Below are 10,678 nucleotides of genomic sequence, written 5' to 3'. Positions count from 1 at the left end.
ATTTATAGCCCACCACATGCCACAGAGGATGGGAGGCAACAATGCACATTCTTTTGAAGCCACCCCAAGATTTATTCTACAAGCGCATATGGGGTGACTGTCTTTTTATGAGTTTTTCAAACCTACACATGATGGTTTCCAACAGAACTCACCATTTTCCCCCTCCTACTTGCATCTAAGTGTCACCAAAATTGCTACCACTGCTGTCTATGATTGCTAACCAGGGCGGCAACTAGGGTGCCTAGGCACAAAAATTACGGAGACCCCCATTTTCAGGGGCATGCAAGTATTCTGCTGCCAACATCTACCCAAATATGGTAAATACCTGAGTCAAGTGTGCCAAGATCTATGTCAAGAGCAAGTCTCCTTCTACTGATGAAATCACTAATTCCAAGGATTCTTAATCTCCTAACTCAGTTTTGACGCCTTCCTTCTTGTCTCCCCAGTACCCTATAACTAAAGCATAAGTCTGGGGGAACTGGGCTGGAGAACAATTTAATTGACAGACACTGCCTTATTCAGAACTATCCCTCTCTCCCAACACTGACGGTCCAAGTAGGAGTCTTGGTTCTTCATGTAAACAGACTTCTATAGCCCAAACACTGCTCCTTAAAGCATGCACACATATTCACTCATTCTAGGTGAATGAGGTTCAGGTTCAAGATGAAACTTCAACAGCACATAATTTCCACTCTTTGGAAAGCATGTTCACTGGATACCGTATCTCCGGTATGTGGTATTAAAAGCTATTGATTATTGTTATACCTGTTGGCTAACTGAGAGTTTGACACAGTTGACAAGATTATATAACCAAGTACAATGGATTGCAAAGATATGATGACTCACTGTAGCTACAAAAACACTTCATAGAGAAATAATCCTTCTCCAGCTTTCAAAGGGTCTCTGCAGGGCCTGAAAATAGAATTCAAAGAGCTTCCCTTCTTGCCCAGTCAGTTCATCTTTCACATGTTTTATTCCGGAGGTTGTCTTAGTTTTTTTACTCTGCTTCAATCAGGGGGCAAGACTTGCCTAAGGGCATCTGGACTCTCCCCACTACAAGTAAGAGGTCCCACACATGTCAGGTACAGAAAAGGGAGTAAACCTCTCCTTAGGATTAGGGTTTATCCATGGGAGTAGTTAATGCTGCTCCATCTGACTTTGACTTGACCCAAGATTCTTTCTTGCTCCATCCACTTTAGTTGCTTTCCTGAACATGACCACCCAAGCCCATGGAATTGTAGGCTAGATTCTTATGATCTCTTGCCTATACCCTACTGCCTTCAGTTTGTCTCATTGATTACAACCAACATTACAATCAGATTGCCTTCCCTTCTCAAAAACATGAAATGATTCCCTAGTGCAGAGGTCAACAAACTACAGCCTGTGAATCAAATCCGGCTGCCTGCTTTTGTACAGCTTGTGAACTAAGAATGATTTTTACATGTGAATATTCATAATGCATTTGTTGCAAGGCACACTACTTTGAATCCCAATTAACCAAAATGTGATCCCCCAAAAAGTTTTATACTGTAGCCCTATATTACAGAAAGTACTCTATTCTTCTTATCATCATTATTATATTTGAATTTCACTGTGAGAATTTGTTTTCTCTCTTGTTGTGTAAGTACTTAAATACTACACTTGATTTTGCCTCTTGGCCTGCAAAGCCTAAAGTATCTGTTATCTGGATCTTTAGAGGAAAAGGTTGTTGACCTGTGCCTTAGCACATTTAGAGTAAATCTGAATCCTGTAACCTGAGGCTCAAAACCCTTTTTATAATCTCCCCCTTGATCCCAAGCTGTATTTTCACTGATCTATTTATTGTTCTACAGTTTCCTGCCTGTTTCCTTTGTTCTGTTCTCTTTCTCTGCAATGTCCCCTTCCATCTCTTGATACTAAAGCCATCCCCTTTTTATGAAGTCTTTTGAGATTTCCACTGTTTGATTGCATATTCTTCTCATTTCCCTTGTATGTTACAATATACCTCAGGTATAATCAGTCCTCAGCTAATTAGGGTATTAAGACTACACGTGTGTTGGAGGCAAGAGTGGAGGAGGAGATAATATAGGGCTGTCACAGTCAGAATATGTTTTAAAGTGGATTTAAAGTAAACTTATTTGCTTGCAATTATGTCCGGTGTACAGTGAGCACTTTCTTACTTGCCTTTCCAGGAGCGGTTCACCCATCTTCTAACCACAGCCTGATGTCCGGGCCACATGATCTGAGAGTAGCTCTGACCTCAGCCTATGGTGAACTACATGACTTTGGCTTAAGCCAATCAGCACATTACATCTGCTTTGCCAAAGTGATCAGGGTGCACATGTGACCTGGTCTGATCCGGAGTAAATCTTGAGACCTTTGCTTAGAATGCTTGGAAATACAAAGTGGAAATATGTAGCCCTCTGCAGCCATCTTGCAACCAGAATGGGAGAAACCCTCTGAGAATGGAATCAGGATAAAGGAAGAGGAGCCAAAATCAGAGAGAGGAAAACAGAAAGTTAATGACATCATTTGGTCCTTTATATCCAGCAGCACCTGAAACTAGACCTAATTATGGACTTTAAGGTTAGCTAGCCATTTAATTCCCTTTTCTGAAAACTAGTTTGGGTGAGGATTTCTGACCTTAGGAACCATAAAATCCTGATAAAAGTACACATCGATCAGTCTCTAAATGACTTTCAAAAGTATGACAAGGATACAAATACAGATGTCTGGAAGAGAGCAAGCCAGAAGTGCATTGTGCTGGCTGCTGGCTGTGGCGCTTGGTGCCTCCATTCTTTTGTTATTGCCATTCTCTTCTTCTCCAATAAGCAAACACTCAATGTCCTATAAGAGGTTACAAAATAAATTCACTTTTTAAAAATCCAAAAAACAAATGAGTTATTTGACCCCCATCGCATATGAAATTCAAGATCATATTTACCTACACGTAATCGGAAAGGAAAGAGTTGTTGCTAGGTTGACATAATGTAGCAAGGTTTGTAGTTCGTAACAATATATAAAAGTTTTCACTGATTCATCATCATTTTATGTTTTTGTTTTTATTTATTTATTTATTTATTTGAGAGAGAGAGAGAGAGAGAAGGGGCGTTAGCAGGGGGCAAGCCAGAGGGGAAGGGAGAGGGAGTGAGAATCTCAAGCAGACTCCACACTGAGCATGGAGCCTGACACTGGGCTCGATCCCACGACCCTGAGAGCATGAACTGAGCCAAAACCAAGAGGCAGACAGACGCTCAACCAACTGAGCCACCTAGGTGCCCCCATTTTATGCTTTTAGATATAGACATACACATATATATCTGTATATGTCCATCTATATTTACATGTTTGATCTCAGGCTGGTTTAGTCAATTGCCAACTTACTGAAAATTAATTGTAGTGTATAGAACTGGCCATAGGTAAGCGGCACATGGGAATAATAGGAAAATGCCCTTAAAACTAGAACTTGTTCTTCCAGCCATAATGGAATAACAGAGGCTAGATTTACCCTCTCACCTCAAACAACTTGGATACAACTGTTTTTCAGACATTGATCAATAAGCAGCACAGGACCGCACATAAGGGAGATAAGGGGACAAATGAGGTGAGAGCCCAACGATACCCTAGCTCACAGGCAGCAAAGCAGGGAAGAGGAACACAAGTCAAAGCCAATTGTCTCATCGCACCACATCAAAAACTAATGATGTATGGTGACTAACATAACACAATAAAATTAAATTAAAATAAAAAAATAGTCTCATCAGATGGAGGAGCCAGAGCTGAGAGTTTCAGGAGGCTAAAGCTACTTAAAATTTATGGGCAAAGCACCAGAGAAGAGAGAACTACACTGAAAGAGTCATAATTCTCAGAGATTTGCAGAGAAGCCCTATCAAGTTTTAGTCTCGGTGTGGGAAAACTACTGAGGCTGAGGAAAGAATCACAGGAAAGGGGCAGGAGGAAAAATCCCTACAGGATTGTTCCCATGGGGCTGAGAACAGTTCAGGCTTCCACCGGTGCTGGGTAAAGTTCTCCGAAGGGCAGTATCTCAGTAGTGAGGTCACATTAGCTCTAGACTCAAGGATATACCGAAGCAGATCAATGGGTACCTGAGGCTGGGGGTAGAAGTGGGAGATTTACTGCAAATGGGCATGAAGGAAATTTTTTGGAGTGACAGAAAGGTTCTAAAACTGGATTGCAGTAATGACTACACAATTGTATAAATTTACTAAATACCATTCAGATGAGCGAGTCTAATGGGTGTGTTTTATCACATATTAATTATATCTCAATAGAGCTGTTAACAACCAACCAAACAAACATAGTCTGTGGATACCCCTATATCACTGAAATCCTCTTCAAATATCCTTTATAATTTTTTTTAAGATTTTATTTTATTTATTTGACAGAGAGAGACACAGCGAGAGAGGGAACACAAACAGGGGGAGTGGGAGAGGGAGAAGCAGGCTTGCCACTGAGCAGGGAGCCCGATGCGGGGCTCGATCCCAGGACCCTGGGATCATGACCTGAGCCAAAGGCAGATGCTTAACGACTGAGTCACCCAGGCGCCCCCATCCTTTATAATTTGTGCTGTGATATGGCTCTTCTATTCAACTAAGTTCATCAAAGATAAGGACTGCAATTTACATACCTTTGCAACTTCTCCAGTTATCAGCTGGGTTTCCTGCCCATAAAAAATGTTCAATACGTATTTATTGAGTGTTTTAGAACTTTTTTTTTTTTTTTGCTTCCTGGATTTCTAGTTTTGGCTCCTCCTTGCTAGCCTAACTTAACCGCATGCCATATTTTACCACCACAAATACTAGAGATATAAAGCATACTACTATTTGCCCTTGAATACATTTTTTTTTTTACACTGTTCTAGTATAAAGGCCTTTTATTGGTCATTGGGCACAGGGTCTGAAGAGACAAACAAATTGAGCAAAAGACAAAGACTAATTTGTGTTTCTAGTTGCATCAAAAGTAATGAATGTGGTGCCAAAAAGGGGGAGGAAAGAAGAGGATGGTGGCATTTTAACACTTATTGTCATATTTACTCAAACTATTCTTTCCTTTGTCCATAGGATATGTTCACTCTACGAGGGGAAAAACATAAGGCTCCCTATTCATCTGACTTATGAAATAAAAGAGAAAAAAATGAAATTCTTTCCAGAAACCAAAAAGTCTACAGAAGGACACACCTAATCAGATATCAAAACAAACAGAGAAACTCCTAAAAACCATTTCAAATATAGTATTGCTCTAACCCGGAATTCTTGAGGAAAAAATAAAACCAAGAAAATATGACTGTTCTATGTAAACTAAATTTAAAAAATAGGGTATAATTGTGGGCAAAAGTCCTTTGAAACAGATGGAATTAGCTATGCCACCAGAAACAAACAAATCTTATCCTGAAGTAGTAAACAGATGAATCACGAATGCTAGCTAACATCGTCTGAAATTCATCCAGAACACCAGGCACCAATCTTGACATCATAGTCATGAAATCCTTGACAGTCCTCTTTCTTCTTCTGTTTTAATTCATAACAACTTCTGATAAACCATTGTCTCTATTCTCCCCTATACCCTTCCTCCCATCCAAGGATAAACAAACTCACCTTATTAAGGGGATTATCGGAACTCTAAGAATGATGTTAGCTAATAAAGCTAGAGAGAAGAATTGAAAGGATGGTCGATAAAAGAAATTTGGAAAATCCATTTTATGGAAACTGGCCCAAATGCATTATGCCTTAGCAATGCTACCTATTGGACCCACATATGCCAGGAATCCTACTCCCAGCACCTCTGTGCGACAGTCCACAGTATCCAGACTCAGCACACATTCATTACCAATCCTTTGTTATCTAGCTGAATAAACATGACTTGCACCAGACTCCTTTGCCTTATTCTGTCCTATGCATTTCTAGTCTTTTTCTCCCTTATGTGTTTTAAGGGGAAAATCCATGGGAAAGTCGCTAAAGTTTTAGCAGGATCCAGACTGAGATTCAGGAAAAAATGGGGTAACTGGGACTATTTTAGCCTATTTTAATAAAGTTAGTTTGAATTATATTTTATTTGTTAATACTTAATCAATTTTTCCATTTATTTACAAGGGCTTAATTATGCTATGTACTGTGACTTAAAATAATGATATATGGAATATACTATAATTCATTTTTATATCAATTTGCCTTTATTCCATTTTTTTGGTTTCTCTCTCCATAGAATTATTAAGTAGATAAAGTTTTATGATAAATTTTGCATAATATACATATCAAAATTGAAAAAAAACCCTAAAGGCTAATAGTTTTTTTTTAATTTAAAATCAATTAATTAACATTAGTATATTATTAGTTTCAGAGGTAGAGTTTAGTGATTCATCAGTTGCATATAATACTCAGTGCTCATTCCATCAAGGGCCCTCCTTAATGCCCATCATCGAGTTACCCCATTCCCCCACCCCTTTCCCCTCCAGCGACTCTCAGTTTGTTTCCTACAGTTAAGAGTCTCTTATGGTTTGTCTCCCTCTCTGATTTTGTCTTATTTTATATTTCCTTCCCTTCCCCTATGTTCATCTGTTTTGTTTCTTAAATTCCCCTTATGAGTGAAATCATCTGATAGTTGTCTTTCTCTGACTGACTAAAGAAGTGGGGTGTGTGTGTGTGTGTGTGTGTGTGTGTGTGTGTGTATAGTGTAATATTACTCAGCCATCAAAAAGAATGAAATCCTACCATTTGCAACAACATGGATGGAACTAGAGCTTTGGGTTTTTATTTAAGATTTATTTATTGGGGCTCCTGGGTGGCTCAGTTCGTTAAATGTCTAACTTCCCTTTAGGTCATGATCTCAGGGTCCTGGGATGGAGCCCCATGTAGGGCTCAGGTGGGAGTCTGTTTGTCCTTCAGCCTCTCCCCCAACTCATGCTCTGTCTCTATCTCTCTCTCTCTCAAATAAATAAAATATTTTTAAAAAGACATTTATTTATTTGAGAGAGAGAGCATGAGCAAGTGGAGAGAGGCGTAAGGAGAGAGAGAATCCTGAAGCAGACTCCCCACTGAGCACAGAGTCCAGTGTAGGGCTCAAGCCCAGGACCCTGAGATCATGACCTGAGCCAAAATCAAGAGTCCGCCTTGATTGAGCCACCCAGGTGCTCCAGGCTAACAGTTAAAAACAAAAACAAAACTAGAACCTAATTAAAATAAAACTATTTTAATGTTACTCCGTCGATTCCAATATATTTAGCAACCTAGCCTCTTTGCTGAAGTATATTATATATTTTGATGTCTTGTGTCAACTCTCCAATAAACTACAATCACAGAATTCCATAACACATCAGAATTCCAACACAGACAGGAATGATGTTATATACAGATAGGTGATGATGTGTTTGAAGGGTTGCAGGAAACTTAGCCCTTGTTGTGTGCTTTCTTCACGTGTTGGTTGATGCCTGAAATACCACTATATTAATAGTAAGTAGTGATAGTAGTAGTAGCTGTAGTAGTAGTGACCGCATATTAAGCAACTACTGTATTAGACTCTGATGCATGCTTTTTATGTTACACAACCTAACCTAGAAATTTTGCAAGGCAGAGATGATGTATTCCTAATTTACAGACAAGGAAGTGAAGCTCAGTGACATTAAATAATTTGCTCAAGCTTACTGAGCCTACAGGAGACAAAACTGAGATTTCAACAGGTGTGGGGCACTCCAAAACTCTTTCCACTGGTCCATACAGCCTTCCAATGGTCAGCATGTCTTCCCGTCATCCAAGGACACAAGCGGGTAGCCCACAGATGAATACAACTTGCTGGTGTGTTAGGTTTAGCGCTCAAACACTCTGACACTTCGGGAGATTTCTCGTAAAAACCTGAGTTGTGAAATAAATGCCAGAAGATCTGGTAATACTGGAGCCAACAAACCCACTTGGCAACAGTCTACAGGAGCTGGGCGCCCTCTTTGAGAGAGGCCAGGGCTCTCCCTTTGGCTCCATCTCCATTATTTCCCTGCCTTCCTGAAATGCCACCCACTTTGCTCATTTACATCATCTGTCCTGTCCCTGTGATTTGATTACCACTACTTTAGGTTTAGGCTTTGCTCCTTGTAATGACCTCTGGGAAGGAACATTTGAAGTCATATTAACCATTTATATTTTCTTGGGAATATATCTGACATATTCCTGAGAACAGAAAGGAAGAGATGTTTGGAAGTATCTAAACCAAACTAAAAAGGAGGGAAATGAAGACTAATGGAAAGGGAGATTCTTGGTGTCAAATATAGTCTTCTTCACAAATTTGCCTGGAGCTGTTTTTGCGAGGAACAGCATTTCTTCTGTTGGGTAGAGGTGAAAACACTTGTCTGTGAAAAGCCCACACATTGGGGTTAAAATTTCTGCCTTCAGCTCGGGTCATGATCTCAGGATCCCTAAGTTGGGTTCCCTGCTCAGTGGGGAGCCTGCTTCTCCCTCTCCCTCTGCACCTCCCCCCTACTTGTGCATGCACTCTCTCTCTCTCTCTCTCTCAAATGAATAAATAAAATCATAAAAAAGAAAGAAAGCCCACGCATGGAGCCCTTGCCTAGACTGCTCCCTCCACATGCTGAATAAGATGTGGCCAAATTATTTCTGGCCTTATGAAAATTCTGCAAGTTTTATTTACTGCTTAAAAATTTCGAGGTCTGTTTATATTTTTAAAAGCTTGTTTATCTTTCCCAGTAAGGTTTTTAGATGCATTCAAATGGGAAAGAGGGAAATATGTTGGCAAAAAGGCATATTATGCCACAGTGCATCCGAATGCAAGCCACATGAAAGCAGTTTAACTTCCTTCTGGGTGTTGTCTGGGAAGGCAAGGCAATATACTTTGCTCTTTGAGGCTTTGATTCCATTCCACATGACAGCCTCATCCACGCACTAGAAAAGTGATCTGAGATATGTTATCACTGGGAAGGGGTGGCTCCAGCATTAGTGATCAAAGCATGTAGGCTTACTTAAACAAAGAAAACACATTTCTCACGGAACATGAGGTGCATAGAGTATGTAGTGAAAACATTAAGAAAACACTGGACTATATTATTAGGAATTCCATTTTAATTTCTTCAGTTTGGGGTTTTACAGGTTAAGTGGAATAGGGAGAAACTTGAAAGTCTGGAGAAAAAAGTGAAAACTAAACAAATAAAATTTAGAAAGGGATTGAGGAGATAGGAGGTCAGGGAAGATCAAAAGGTAACTGAGATGAATTCAAAACAAAAGAAGGGCCACTATGATCAGGAACTCTCTCCACAAAAGATCCCTAATTGAGATATTTAAACTTTGTGACAATAAACGTGACTGGATACTTCACATTAAAATAATATCTATACCATTTGTTGTTGTTTCAGAAATTCTTCTGCTAAGTCCTAGTCACTGACCAAACTTAGGATCTATAACTTAGGGGCTGCAAAGTGCTTCTCAACTTTTAAAGAGATAGTTATTTCACTTTTTATACTTGACTCCTGATGAAACACCACTGCTAAAAAGATCTGCCCTGAAAGCCTAAAATAAGAAGCATGTGGTACTTTGAAACTTTATTTCATATAAGATGTAGAACCCTCCATTTCAGCACACTGGACTGAAAACTACTTCCACCTCTGCAATTCATCGAAGCTAGCTGCCCTCTGTATATAGGATCGCAGTCATCACCAACATCTTGTTTTCTTTCCATTGTGTTTCTTGGCTCAGCAGCTGCATCCTCACACATATCCCATTGGTGGTAAAAAAACAACAACATCTGAGGGTCCAATAGGACATTTTTAAATACCAGCATTGCAGGGCTTGTTTCTTTAACAGGTGTGCATGTGAATCGATGGCTTATCCCTGACACAGAATTCACAACCTTATTAGGACAGGTACGGTTTGAAGCCAAAGTAGCTAATATTGAAGGGCCAGATCTGCTTTAATAACACCCAAACTTAAATATGGAAGAATTTTCTTGAAGAATTAGATCCCTTTCTAAAGAAGGACTTAAGCCTGTTGTTTGGAAATGTAAAGTAGTATCTAACAATTGGCATGGCTTTATCCATGATAAATGTTTTTTTTTTTTTTTAAGATTTTATTTATTTATTTGAGAGAGAGAATGGGAGATAGAGAGCATGAGAGGGAAGAGGGTCAGAGGGAGAAGCAGACTCCCTGCTGAGCAGGGAGCCCGATGTGGGACTCGATCCCGGGACTCCAGGATCATGACCTGAGCCGAAGGCAGTCGCTTAACCAACTGAGCCACCCAGGCGCCCCCATGATAAATGTTTTTTAAACTTGCAATATCTGTTAAAAAAAAAAAACTCTTGGGAGAAGAAAAGTAGTTTGGTCAGTACAACATTAGATTGGTAGTTTCACATTACCACTAACAATGATGGATTATTATAACATGGCTGGAATAAAATTTTGCCTCAAGAATTTTATTTTACATATAGGAAAGCAAACTCCAATTTTTATGAGTCTTCGCTTGAACACTTTAATTCCTATATCCTTCAGGAGTTGTGCACAAAATCATCTGTTGGTGTGTTCTTGGGGGACCACTATCATTAACTGAGGTACAGTTAACATAGAATGTTATGTTATTTTCAAGCAGAGGGGACCACTGTCTTGCTAGACTCCATGATTGCAGTTAACTCATTCTTCAAAATCCAATTCAAAGAAAAGATACATGTACATGAATGTCCCTCATACTATTA

Source organism: Callorhinus ursinus, unplaced genomic scaffold (genome assembly GCF_003265705.2).
Source record: "Callorhinus ursinus isolate GAN/ISIS: 27379988/994484 unplaced genomic scaffold, GSC_fseal_2.0 scaffold11, whole genome shotgun sequence".
NCBI lineage: Eukaryota > Metazoa > Chordata > Mammalia > Carnivora > Otariidae > Callorhinus > Callorhinus ursinus.
This window is presented reverse-complemented; position numbering follows the sequence as displayed.